Consider the following 13,799-nt stretch of genomic DNA (forward strand, 5'->3'; position numbering starts at 1 on the left):
GTTTTTGTTTGCGACTCCTGATGCTAATGTCTCTATTAGTAAGACATAAGCTGCTCATGCAGGATTCCTAATAAATGCAATTCACAATGACTGTTGCTCAGTATTGTTTTTATAACCCGAGCAATTGCTTTCTCTGAATAGAAGAGCAAATGCTCTTTTATGTAACATGAAAATCCTTTTTCTTTTTACACCGGTGTTAATTTTGCAGTAGATGTGATGTTCGAATCTATACATCTGAAATGAGTTAGTTTTTGTATTGACTGTAAATAAAATGGGGGCTATTTACAGTTTAGAAAGTTGTCTGGTGTATTTTTTTTCCAGTTTAATTGGTTTCAGGAGTAATGTCCCATGTTCTTTAACTCTCTTCCTTTCATCCTAAAGGTAAATCAAAGGACTTTAATGAGTGCATACATACAGCACTACTGCAAGGCAGCCAGCTCTAGGGAAGAAATGTGGTAGCCAACTGGTGCATAATAGTAAAGAGAGCTGGAGTATTGTCCAAGAGCAGGCCAGATCTCTGTTCTTAACATGTGCTGTAAGATTTGTTGTTAGACCATGGGTGTGCCCCTTAAGTCATATCGGAGGTCCCTGGGAGCTTATAGTTTAAACAGAAAATGTGCTTGGGAGAAGAGCAGTGGGTGACTTCATTTCCTAAAGTGGGTCAACACCTCATCTTAATTCCCATTCCAAAGTACCTCTCCCCAGGACACTGCCTGGTACCAGATTCATCTACCTCTGCAGCGTGGAGCTCTCCATCAGCTCTTCTGGGCATTTAAACCTGCAATTTGAAGGTATTAGGTGTTTGCCATCTACATGATGCCAGAATTGAACTTCCAGTCCCTGCCCTGAATTTGTTACAGCATAAATTAGATAAACATGGAGCCTGAAACTGATAAAGGACAGGCATAGAGAAGGGAAGGACAAGGGTTAAGGAAATGACTTGCCTTGAGAGAATGTTCTGAATTTTCTAAGTATGGCAGAGTAGCTAGGAAGAAGCAAGTGGCCTACATGTTTAAGGGCAGACTAAAGGAATGATTTCTGAAGGACTGAAGACAGTGGGGACAGGAAAAGGATGTCTCTCTGCATGAACACTGTGATTCCACACTAGAGGTAAGGTTAGCAAGAGAGGGGTAGTGCCTCAATGTAGACACTCACTACAGCAACCTGTGAGTGCAAGGATCAAGGAGGAGCCCCACCTTCAAGTGGATTGGGGTGGGAGTAGATTTGATGAATGCTAGAAAAGATGATCAGACGAGAATGGTTATGACTTGCTGGACTTTAGGGGGATGTTCAAAATCCCAGCTTGCTTCCTGGACTCTTCCTGATGTTCCATCTGGCTGCACCTACCACATGACCATGATGGCAGCTACTGGGGTTAGAACCTGCTTGCTCCCTCCTGATGGCGACACCAGTGGTTTTTTTATTAGTAGCAATAATGCTGCTCTTTCTAGAAGCTCTTTGAGGAGGAGTGATTTTGATGGGCATCTTTGTCGCAGGCCAGCCAAAGTGATGACTCATTAATTTCCTTCTTTAGGATGCGAGGCATTTTAATTCTTATTCTAGATTGTGTTCTTTATTGGTGAGGGCTTCTTTCCCGCTATAAGTGTCACCTGGGTGGTAGTGAATAATTCACCTTTGTATTTACTCAGTCCCGTCCTAAACCAAGAGGACTGATAATGTGAATTCTCATCAAGCTTCCTTTGTGTAGTCCATGAGCTGTAGCCACCTCACCAGACTGAGATTCTCTCTCCAAATTGACAAATGCAGGAGCTACCTCAACTTTTTTCTAGAAGATATATATTTTTATACATTTGTCATTTATATCTGATTTTGAAATTGATGTGATATGCAGTTGCCTTGCCTATTGGGTTGTTTAGATTTTGCTTCACTTACTATATCCACAAATCTTTAGCTTTCCAGTATGTTGAGTGAATTTGTTGGCATTAGACTTGCCAGCGAACCTGTTAACTTCTTAAAATGCACTTAAAAAATAAATGCAGACAGGTAAATGATTAAACTTGAGTAGGAAAACAGTTTCAGTTGGAAACTTAGATTATGGTTCAATGATTTTGTACCCAGAAAACTTTGTGAAATTCTGTAGTTATTGGAATTGGTGAAAATATAGCTGTGGGTGTGAACTTTTTGCAAATTTTTTAGTTTTTAGGTAACATTCTCTGCTCCATCTCAAATATCCAGTCCCTAGTACACTTGCTGTTCTGTAGCTGTTGTTGAAAGTCTGGGTTGGACATGGAAATTTAAGTTTAACATGTTATAGATTAGAAGTATTTTTTAACTTTAGGTAATTTAGCTTTGTCACTCATGCATGTAGAAAATGGTGTCTGTCCTTTGGGCAGAATTTACAGTTAGGTTATGTACATACTTCTGTTCTGAATCTAGCTCAACTTGTGTTTAAATGCTTTTTTATCATCAAGCCAAAAATCTTTCTCAACAGTTTTATAATCACTTACTACATGAGTAAGTAGCTTTGTACTGATTGTAACTGATTTTTGTGTGTTTTTATGTAACTAGTAACACATGGTTGAATTTTGATCTCATATACCAAAGTTTGAGGTTTTTTCATTGCTGATGTTTATTAAAATGTCTAGAATGTTTTTTTTTGTATTGTTCTATCTGTTTGCCTTTGAATTGTGAAATTCAGTAGAAGTTCATTTATTTTTAAAGAAAATTATCTTGTGTTCTAATCCTAATTTTTTTTGGGTGGGGGGGGTTAAATTTTAATTCTAATACATGATTATTTTATTAGGGGGGGAAATTGGCAAGAGGCTGGATGTGAAAATAAGGTGACAAATTCAAAACTGGAGTGTGTGGAAAAAATATTATCTCTTACCAGTTAGTCTGTGGAACTCGGGCTATGTCTACACTTAAAATGCTACAACAGCACAGCTGTGCCACTGTAGCGCCTCAATGTCGACACTCACTACAGCAACAGGAAGTATTCTGGTGCTGTAGTTAATCCACCTCCCTGAGAGGTGATAGCTAGATCAACAGAAGAATTCATCCTTTGACCTAGAGCTGCCTATACTGGGTGTTAGGTTGGCATAGCTATCTCTAAGGGACACTGGATTTTTTTCACACCCCTGAGAGATGTAGCTATGCCAGTGTTAAGTTTTCAGCATAGACCAGCCCTAATTGTCCCAAGGCAGTATTAAGAGCAAGAGCTTGAGGCTTTAAAAAGGGATTTGACACTTACGGCAATAATATCCATTTAAAAAATGAAATTAAAAAACATTTGAGGGATATAAGCTAATCTGCTTCAATTGGGACATAAACGAATCTTTATGCTCAAATTTGTTAGCCTCTAAGGTGCCACAAGTACTCCTGTTCTTTTTGCGGATACAGACTAACATGGCTGCTACTCTGAAACCTTTAAGTATTAGGACTCAGGAGGAAACTCCTCCAGGGGAAGCTTCCTCTTATCTCCAAGGGCTTGTCTACATTTAACATGCTGCAGCTGCACTGCTGTAACGAAGACGCTATCTATGCCAATGGGAGAGCTTCTCCCATCACTGTAGCTGTACCAACAGGAGAAGCCCTCTCATTGACATAGCGCTATCCACACTGGGAGTTAGGCTCGTGTGGATTTTCCATGCCCCTGAGCAACATAGTTATTCCGGCATAAATTGCTTATGTAGACAAAGACTGAGATCTGGACTACAGGTTGAAACAAGGCAGTTTATATTGACCTAACTATGGAAGTGTTTACCCGTAACTTTTGCACCAGCTGACATAACTGCCACGCAATGCCAATTCCATGAGCAGCATAGAGTCAAGGTCAATGTAGTTAGGTCGACATGGTGTCAGTGTAGATACTGCGTTGCTTATGTCAACTATTGTTAGCTTTCAGGAGCTGTCCCACAATGCCCCACGCTGACAGTACAATACAAGCATTTCTGGTGAGGACGCACACCACCGACACAACGAGCAAAGTGTAGACACGCACAAGTGATATGATTACTGTGGCGGCTGTATGCTGATGTAAGTTAGGTTGACTTAATTATGTAGAGTAGTCATGGCCCAAGTCTGCTTTTGGTTTGCAGAGAGCAGCTAGCGCTATCCAAAGAGCTTGTAAGAGCTCAAGCTTCACAGCAGAAGGTTAGGGAAGCAAAATAAACACATGAAATTGAAACACTACATGTTGATTGTATTGAAAATGATGCACCTTAAAGATACCCTTTTTCACAAAATGGTGAGTTCTGGGTTTATATCTCACAGCTCAAAGGAATCTCAAGTATCCTTGCTATATATCTTTGCCTTTGTCACTGGTTCAGGGTAATTACCCTTACTTTCCAAGAAGATGGGACCCAGACCTTTCTCTCTCTGAATCTGCTCACTACTGTCTTAAATAACTCCCTTTCCTTGAGAGCTAAGCTCATCATAACTGGCATAGACGAAACACATTGCTAACCTAGTACCATGAACTCTGCCTGATGTGGCTCTGTGAAGACCCGAGCTGAGCTGAGAAGTGTATTCAGGTTTCAGAAAGCCTCGTGTATTTGCATATCTTGCAGTAGGAGATTTTTCCATTAAATAAAGGTAAGAGTATTTATCTAGTGCACGTTATCAAGTACATGCAAAAGTAACTTCTTAGCAACTAGCTTTGACAATACAAAGGTTTGTTACTGTCTGTGCTGGCCTTGGGACTACACCAACACTAGCCTGCTACTGCATTTTCATGGTTCCTTCCAGCCCGTGGACCAACAGCAACTACCTTATAAACATGCTATTGTCACTGCACACTATGTATGAATTTTAATTCCATCAGCATCCTTTTAAATGGTCTCCAAAGGGAAAGAATGTACTTTTGAACAGAAACTTACTGGTGAACTTTTTTACAAACTGTCTAGGAAATGACTAGAAAAGTACTAGGGTCTTGATTACTCATTGGAATGTGACCCTTTTGTGCAGAAATGTCACTTGTACTTTATGTACACCTTATCCTGTTTGAATATAGGATGCATTTTCTGTAAAAGGTTAAACTTTCTTTAAATCTCCTCCTCCAGTGAGATTTGTGGAGATGAGTATGTAACCAATTTGAAGGTTTTATCAATACTTGATTCAGCATTTACAAAAGCTAATACACCTGCTAACCAAATCTATATGGGCTTCCAGGTGCCAGTAGTTGTATGTTTATAGTAGATGCATTAATGACACACTACAGCAAGTGCTGTGACTGAAAGAAGTAATGCTGCAATGTAATTCTAAACCATTACCCTGCTGGCACTTTTTCATTATTCTGCAATGTTGCAAAGGTAGTTTCTTACATTCAAGGGGAGGAAAGAAGAAAAACAGGTTCAGTTTTTCAACTAGAGAAGGAAAGTTCCATGCTGCTGTATGCCATGGAGTACTACCATGCAGGATCAAAGACAACCACCCTCTGCCAAAAATCACCACTACCCCTCCACCTGAGCTGAAGGCTATAACTCTAAAGTGACTGAATTAAAATATTTTAAAAAAATTAACTATTTTCCCACTATAATTACCCTGCCTGCAGACAGTATATGGAGTAGAAGTCAGTCTTCATGGAAATCCAGCTAGAAGGAAGTTAAGGAAAATAGTTTTAAGAACATCCCATGCACTAAGTACACCTAAGAACGGCCATACTGGGTCAAACCCATAGGTCGATTTAGCTTAGTATCCTATTTTCCAACAGTGATTGCCAATGCAGGTACTTCAGAAGGAATGAACAGAACAGGTAATCATCAAAGGATCCATCGCCTATTGCCCATTCCCAGCTTTTGGCAAATGGGGGCTAGGGACACCATCCCTGCCCATCCTGATTAATAGCCATTGATGGACCTCCTCCATGAACTTAGCTATTGTATATAGTCATTCATAAGCTGAATATTTTTGGTAAAAAAGTGATGCATCAAAGAGTGGGGGTCGGCTTATAAACGGGTCTACACCAAAATTTGATTATTTTAAACTCCATGGAATCATTGAATTGAGTATCTAATACATTGTCTTTTGCTTACCTAGAGTGTCTGCAGGCATGGAGCCCCTCAGTTCCCTGTGGCCACGGTTTGCCCTTCCCAGCCAATGGGAGCTGCGGGAACTGGCATGTCTTGCCGCTCCCATTGGCTGGGAATGGTGAACTGCGGCCAAAGGGAACTGAGGGGCTCATGCCTGCAGACGCTCCAAATAAACAAAACGTCCCGATCCACCTGCGGCTTACCCTGACTGTAGGGAGCCAAAGTTTGCCAACCCCTGAAATATAGGGTCGTCTTATGAAAGGGTCATACAGTTTTTGCTATTTTTACCTAACCATCTTGGAGGTTCGGCTTATAAATGAGCGGGCTAATGAACAAGTATATACGGTAGTTCTTTTTTGAATCCTGTTATAGTATTAGCCTTCACAACATCCTCTGGCAAAGAATTCCACGGGTTACCTGTGTGGTGTGTGAAGAAATACTTCCTTTTGTTTGTTTTAAACTTGCTGCCTATTAATTTCATTTGGTGACCCCTAGTTCTTGTGTTATAAGGAGTTAATAACATTTCCTTACTTTCTCCACACCAGTCATGATTTTATAGACCTCTATGATATTCCCCCTTTAGTTGTCTCTTTTCCAAGCTGAAGAGTCTTAGTCGTTAATCTCGCATCATACAGAAGCTGTTCCATACCCCTAATCATTTTTGTTGCCCTTTTCTGTATTTTTTCCAATTCCAATATATCTTTTTTTGAGATGGGGCGACCAGGTCTGCTTGCAGTATTCAAGATGTGGGTGTACTATGGATTTATATAATGGTAATATATTTTCTATCTTCTTATATATCCATTTTCTAATGATTCCCAACATTCTTGTTAGGTTTTTTTTGTTTTTTTTTTTTTTTTTTGACTGCCACTGCACATTGAGTGGATGTTTTCAGAGAACTATCCACAGTGACTCCATGATCTCTTTCTTGAGTGGTAACCGCTAATTTAGACCGCAACATTTTATACTCCAAGAAGCAGTACAGGTACCTAGCACTCCTTCCTCTCTAAGCACAAACCTAAACTTGGCTTATGGGCAGTTGCTTTGTCATAGATATGCCACAAACTATAAACAAATGGAACTACATGTGCAACTCCAAATTTTACCCTATTTAGCATTGGGCCAAGTAGCATTAAACGGCTTGCTGCTAGCTGATACCTTTATGCTAGTATTGTGCCAATTAAGCAGCAGTCACTTCCACTCACTACCATTTGGCTAAATCTATTCCAATAAAGCAGTGTTAATAGTTCATAAGTACACAAGAAAAATCAGAAAGTAACACGTGATCAATTAGGCTACCCATACCCAGCGTGAGTCCAGCTAAGGGAGCAAAACGGCTACCCTTCAGGAAACAGGAAGGCAATAGAACATAAATAGTGGCATTCATGTGCAAGAATGAAATTAGGACTATGAATTTGAACAAATAACTAAAGGGTGTTTTTGTTGTTTAAGACAATGATAGCTGAAGCTGGAAACTAGTGGGGATTTAAGCATGAAGTGGCTGAGCTGCTAGGAAAAAAAGTACAATGCAGGGGTGGCCAAACTTACTGACCTTTCGAGGCACATACAACAATCTTCAGAAGTTCAAGAGCTAAGGCGGGAGGCACCTGCTGGGGCTCAGGGCTTCAGCTCCACTTCTACTGAAGCCCCAAGACCCCCTCCTTGCTGCAAGGCAGAGGTCCCGAGCTCCTCTCCCCTCCCCCCAAAGTCTGGTAGGTGGAGAATGGGTGGGGGAGGGCGAGGGCGGGTGTCTCTGTGAGCTTCACTTTAACTGTAAAAGAGCCGTATGTGGCTCGCAAGCCAGTTTGGCCACCGCTGGTATAATGCTTTATTAAAATCATTTTTTTGGACTGGAGAATATTAAATAGTATACCTATGTTTGAAAAAAGGCTCTAGGGAGTTACCAATCAGTCAGTCTAATTTCTGTCTGGTAAATTAGTTGAAAGGATAATTTACTAAAATACCTAGATCATATTAAGATAGATTCCAACCAATAAAGCTTCTCCAAAGAAAAATTCTCATTCAGCTATAAAAATTATTTGAATGTGTCAATAAGACAGTCATTGAAAGAGAAATGAGTGCTATACTTTGTTTTCAAAAGGCTGTTGACAAAGGCCCTCCCTGGAGGCTAATAAAGAAACTAGTGCTGATATGAGATGTGAAGTACCATCCTGAATCAAAAACTGGCTTAGAGTAGAAATAAATGGTAGTGTGGCCAGAGGTTGACAGTGCTGTGATCTGAGGTTCTGTATTAAGATGGGTGGTGGTAATATATTTATAAATGATTGGGAAAAGGAAGTGAGAAGCCACGTGGCAAAATTTACATATGCCACAATGTTTTTAGGTCAGTAAAGACCAGAAAAGACTCTGAGGAACTGCAGAGGGCCCTAACCATGCTAAGGGAGACGGCAACCTGATGCAAAGTAATGCATGTTAGGAGGGGAGTCTCTAAACTACTTCTGTATCTTACTAGATTGTAAATTAACGGTATCCACTCTAGGAAAAGCCCAGGGCATCACTGTGGACACTGAAGACCACTGGTGAATGAACAGCAGCAGTCAAATAAGCAAACAAAATGTAGGATGCATAAGGAATGTGACAGAACATATTCTATTGGCATTATGAATGGGTCATCCTCATCTGGACTACAGGGTGGTATTGGTTCTCATCTTATCTCCAGAGAGCGAGCAGAATTAAGAGGGGATTCAGAGACAGGGAAGGAGACTGATTAAGATGCTGGGAAAAAATACATATGAAGAGAGACTGAAAAAATTGGGACTGTTTAGTGAGACATGATAAAATTATATAAATAAATGACTGCCATAGAAAAGAGATCAGAAACTTCTATATTAATAACATCAGAACAAGAGGATAATCAAAATTGAAAGGTGGCAAATTAAAAGCTGATAGAAGGAAATACTTTTTCTCACACACACACACTGCATCCCTTAGCCAGTGGAACTTATTGCTGAGAGTGGAGCAGCGTTCAGTAAGAGACTCAATGTTTATGTGGGCTGATGCTCTCACCCTTCCAACTATGGAGATCTATGTATCAGGAACGTGTGTCAGCATATCCTTCCAAGCTGGAAAGCATGCCCAAGTCAGTCAGCAGATGGAGCACAGGATGCAGGACCCAGGTTGAGTGAGTAGATCAGTGGTCCCTAACCTTTTTTGTCTGGCAGGCGCCAGACGACGAGCCACAGAGGACCATGGCGGCGGACGAGCATCCGCTGAAATGCTGCTGACAAGCGGCAACATCAATAGGTGTCGCTACCGAAATGCCGCTGAGAAGCAGAGTCCTCCAGAGGCGTTGCCACCGAAATGCCAAAAATCGGCAGCATTTCGGCGGTGACGCCTCTGGAGGATGCTGCTTCTCGGTGGCATTTCAGGCGGATGCTCGGCTGCTGGCCAGTACGTGGGCGCACTTAGATGCCCCAGCAGGCACCCTGGCGCCCACAGGCACCACGTTACAGATCCCTGGGGTAGATGGACAGATGTGTTGGGTGCATCCTAAACCCTCAGGGTGTGTCATATGACTTGTCCCCAAACACTGGCTCCACTCTGGTGGGTGAGGAGTAGGGCAGAACCAAAAACCCCCTCTCCCTGAGAAGTGTGAAGAGCATAGTAGGTGGATGGGGCAATGGAAGTGCTTATGGCAAAGATAACTGTCCAGACTCTCAAAGTGACTGAGGTACAGGGGGAGACTGGGATATTAGGACAGCATATACAGACTCCATTCCCATCCTCCCCCCTGGCTGGGGCTTGGTGGCACAGAACAACTCCAAGAGACAGACCCAGGCTGAGAAAGCAAATCCTAGTGTATGCGCAACATGCCTCGGAATACCTTTCCCCATTCAGCAGAAAATCCCCCCTGCACCATTAGCTCCTAGTCCTCCTTCAACAGAGGGATTCCCTGCTCCTCAGTGTACCTGTATGGCCCATTTAGCACAGAGAGCTCTCCATAACCAGATGAAATTGCAACTTCCCAGTGTACTTTAATTTCCCATGCCAATAACAAGAGCATTAGGGTTATAATCCCATTCCCAAAGCAGGCCTTGGATTGAAAACCTGAGTGCTTCTGAAAAGGAATGGAGGAGAGGGGGAATGGTGGGTTCCTGAGAGAACTTTTCACCCTGCAAACTCCCAGTGGGAAGATGAGGTGTTAACAGTCCCGCTGCTATCACTGGTCTTCTGGCCCTTGGAGGGGATGAATACCTAGCTTAACCTTAATACTCCTCAGGATTGAGTTTCCCTCCACCATACTCTCTAAACCTCCCACCACTGTGGTTCAACCCAAGGGGAAGTTAATTACAAGCCCCACCAGCTGCAGAGGAAGCAATGAGGCCTGTAAAGGCCATGCTCTGACTGGCTGCCGATTATGTCAAAGCCCAAATCTTTGGGAGAAAGGAGAGCACGTAGATGTGGGACCCTACACTTCAATCATTTACACCAGTGCAAAGTCCTAGCACATCACAGCAGCAGCATTCTGCACCCTGCTGGTACTGGTGTCAGAGACAACACAGCCCCCTCTTTCTCCAAAGAGTAGATGGTAGGAATCCAGCTGCCTCTATGTGGCATTCAATTGAGAAAGGGGGGTTTTCACACCAAGTCTGGCTGTTATTTTTTGTCTAAATGGGAGCTGCATACTTTAGAAAAAAACTCTGCCTGCCAGTCACTATCAAACACCTGAAAATCTACCTCCCAGTATTTAAATGCATTAACAAAAGGAGATCCAAGCAACGGGAAAGAAGTGCATCTTTTGCAAGATAGCTGCCTGGTGGGAGTGAAGGCATATTTAGGTCTGAGAGAAGCCTGCTGTGGATTTTAAATGTCTGGTCTGATAACATTTAACAGCATAAGTAGAACTGTGTATGTGTAAGAAATTGTAAAATAATAATGTTTGTAAGAACAAGAAAAAATAAGTAAAAAGCATCGGTTTGAACTAACACTAAACTTGTACTGCCAGTGGAAGGGAGTTAACCTGGAAATGAGAGCCTAACACAGATGTATAAGAAAAAATAAAAACTTATTTATGTTTGTGTAATAGAGGGAAGTTGAAACTGTATTGTCCACTTCTGAAGGCGACTATGATGAGATCAACCTGATGATCTTCCCACTTGTAACTGATCACTACTTGCTGAGTATTTTGCCTTAATAAAGATTTTAGCTCCATCTGCTGAGTAAGTGAATCTTAATCCACTACCACCCAGCCTAGCAATCATGAGAGGGGAATTAATACTTGAGCTAAAAATAGCCCTTCTGTTGGCTCAAAACCACCAGACTATGCACAAGAAACTACACCCTGCCCTCTCTTGCCTGTAAAGGGTTAGCAATGATCTTACATCAAGTCTGCTCCTTTGTCAACCACACAGATTTTCAATGAGCGTAGCTGCTGTGTGTGCAAGCTTCTGCCAAAACAGGAAAAGAGAGAATGGATCACACTTGGGGTTCATCTACTCCAGAATCTTGTCTCCAAGAGCAGACAACAGCAGATATTTCAGGGAAAGGAAATCTGCAGTAGGCAGTGATGGGATAACTGCCTCCCTGTAGTTAGAAGTTGGCTTGTGTCCTCATTGTTTCCAAAACACCTGCTTATTTTTAATGTCTTTTCTAACTCTGGTTTATTCTCATTAGCTATGTAAGTGTCTGATATCCTGAATCCTGCAGAGCTTATGGCCTCAATGCTGTCAAGTGGGAATGAGTTATATAGGCTAGTTCTACATTATCTGGTGGCTTGCAAGAAGTGAACTGTGGTGGAATTCAGTCCCCCATCATTTAAAGCTGTAAATAGAAATTGGACATATCTTTTTAAAAGCTATGCTTTAGCTCAACCCTAAGCAATTGGGCTTGATGTAGAAATCACTAGGTGTGGTTCTCTGGGTTGTAAAATGCCAGTCAAATTAGATGATCAGAGTGGCCACCTCTAGCATGAACATTCATGAACCGAGCAGGTGCCTGTATGAGCAAAACCAACACAATTGTCACTCGTCAGTTTCTTAGCCCAAATGCTGACTCATATTTAGAGTACCCTGAATGCAATATTGAGGGGCTCCTCCCACTCCAGCTATTTGACAGTAACCACATCTGTAACTCAATGTTTCACAGGGAGGAGAAGGGCTATTGTCTACTGCGTAACCTTGTACCTCAAGGTGTGTGTTTTCTGCAAGGGTGGAGTCTTTCTTGAAAGCAAGCAGCATTATTATTATTAATAAAACTCATTGCAAGAGCAGCTAGAGGCTAACCAGCTCAGTCTCACCCTGCTAGGCACTGTGCAAACAATTGTGTATTGTAGTAGCAGCTAGGGACCCCAGCATAGTAAGCACTGTATAAACACACCACATAAAGAGAGGCCCTGCAGTAAAGGACTTATAAAGAGACATGGCAAACAGAAGGCAGCATGATAAGCAGCAGTCACAGCATCACACTTTCCTAATGTTGAACTTCTTGTACATTGCATGGCAGAGGAGAGCTTTAAGGAAGGGCTGTGAAAGATGACATAAGTGTTGAATGTTTACAGAAAATGCACAAAGAGCTTAGGTCCACACATCAACAGTATTTGAGGATCCACACCTTATTTTTGTTGCCCTAATGTAGCCAGATAGGCAGTGATCACTAGCTGCATAAGAAGGCAGTTTTTGGTATGTGTTAGTTGGAGGATAAGGGGATGATGGCTTTACAGATTTGGATGGGGAGTTTTTCCCCAGAGGAAAAGGGCAGCATAGGCCCATGCACAAAAGTGATGGTGTGAGAGAGGGAATTTAAAACACGAGAGTAGAGGAGTGTAGAAAATGGCCTCAGATGGGAGCTGTTGAGGCTTGCCCTATTTCTGTTTTCCTACTCATTTCTTCACTAGACTAGATTAGGTAGCTAGATTTGAGGACATCAGGGATCTTGAGACAGGGTGGCAGCAGCAGGAAACCCCACCCCCAGGAAGAGAACCAGCTACAATGGCCCATTCAGGAGGCCACAAGGAAGCAAGATTCAGTAGCAGGATGGCTATGAGGCAGCTTTGGATAAGTTCAAAAAGCTAACAAAGTACAAGGGGAGCAGTGGTTGGGAATCACAATGCCCTGGGGAAAAAAACCCTCCTCATTCTAAGCCTACACCAGCTCAACTGCTGTGTTTCTTCACTGAGCAGATAAGGCCCTTGTATGTCACCTTCAGACATCAGAAGTTAACAGGCAAGGTACCTGACTGAGAAGGCAACTGCTGTGAGTGTACCTCCATGTACTCAGCTGGGACTGCACATCAAAAGCATTTCTTGTACCCACACTATTGTGCAGGATCTCACTCAGGCATTTACCCAGCTCAGGAGCTTTTCCTCTTTTGCAACTAGATCATAAACTGCCACAAGCCACCTCCTCACCCGGCTTTCCTTGCAGACTACAGATTTGATATTAGAGTGGTGCTAGTAAGACAGTCAGAGTAGACTAAACTTAGATGGAAATAGATTTGTTCAGGCACCTCCAACTCTGAACTTGGCTCATGCCCTTCAAGTTTATTAAAAGAGACATACAGCAGCTTCTCTCTTCAGAGGGATTTGACAGAGCAGGGCTGACAGCAGCAGGGTTGCTGCTACAGAGATCTACTTACCTCCTTGTATCTTTTTCAAACTGCAACTTCTTCACAAGAGGAAACTGCTGAGAAGCAGTGAGATCAGCTTGTGGCTCTTTCCGCATGCAGCATGGACCCTATACAACCCCGAAGAGGGAATTCCACATCAAAGCAGCATGAATAAGGTTGTAAGTCCTGCAACAGCTGACTGCTGAGAAATTCCTGCCTACTGTTGCCTCTTAAAGGGTATAGCTT

This window comes from Malaclemys terrapin, chromosome 7, assembly GCF_027887155.1.
Source record: "Malaclemys terrapin pileata isolate rMalTer1 chromosome 7, rMalTer1.hap1, whole genome shotgun sequence".
In the NCBI taxonomy this organism is placed as follows: Eukaryota; Metazoa; Chordata; order Testudines; family Emydidae; genus Malaclemys; species Malaclemys terrapin.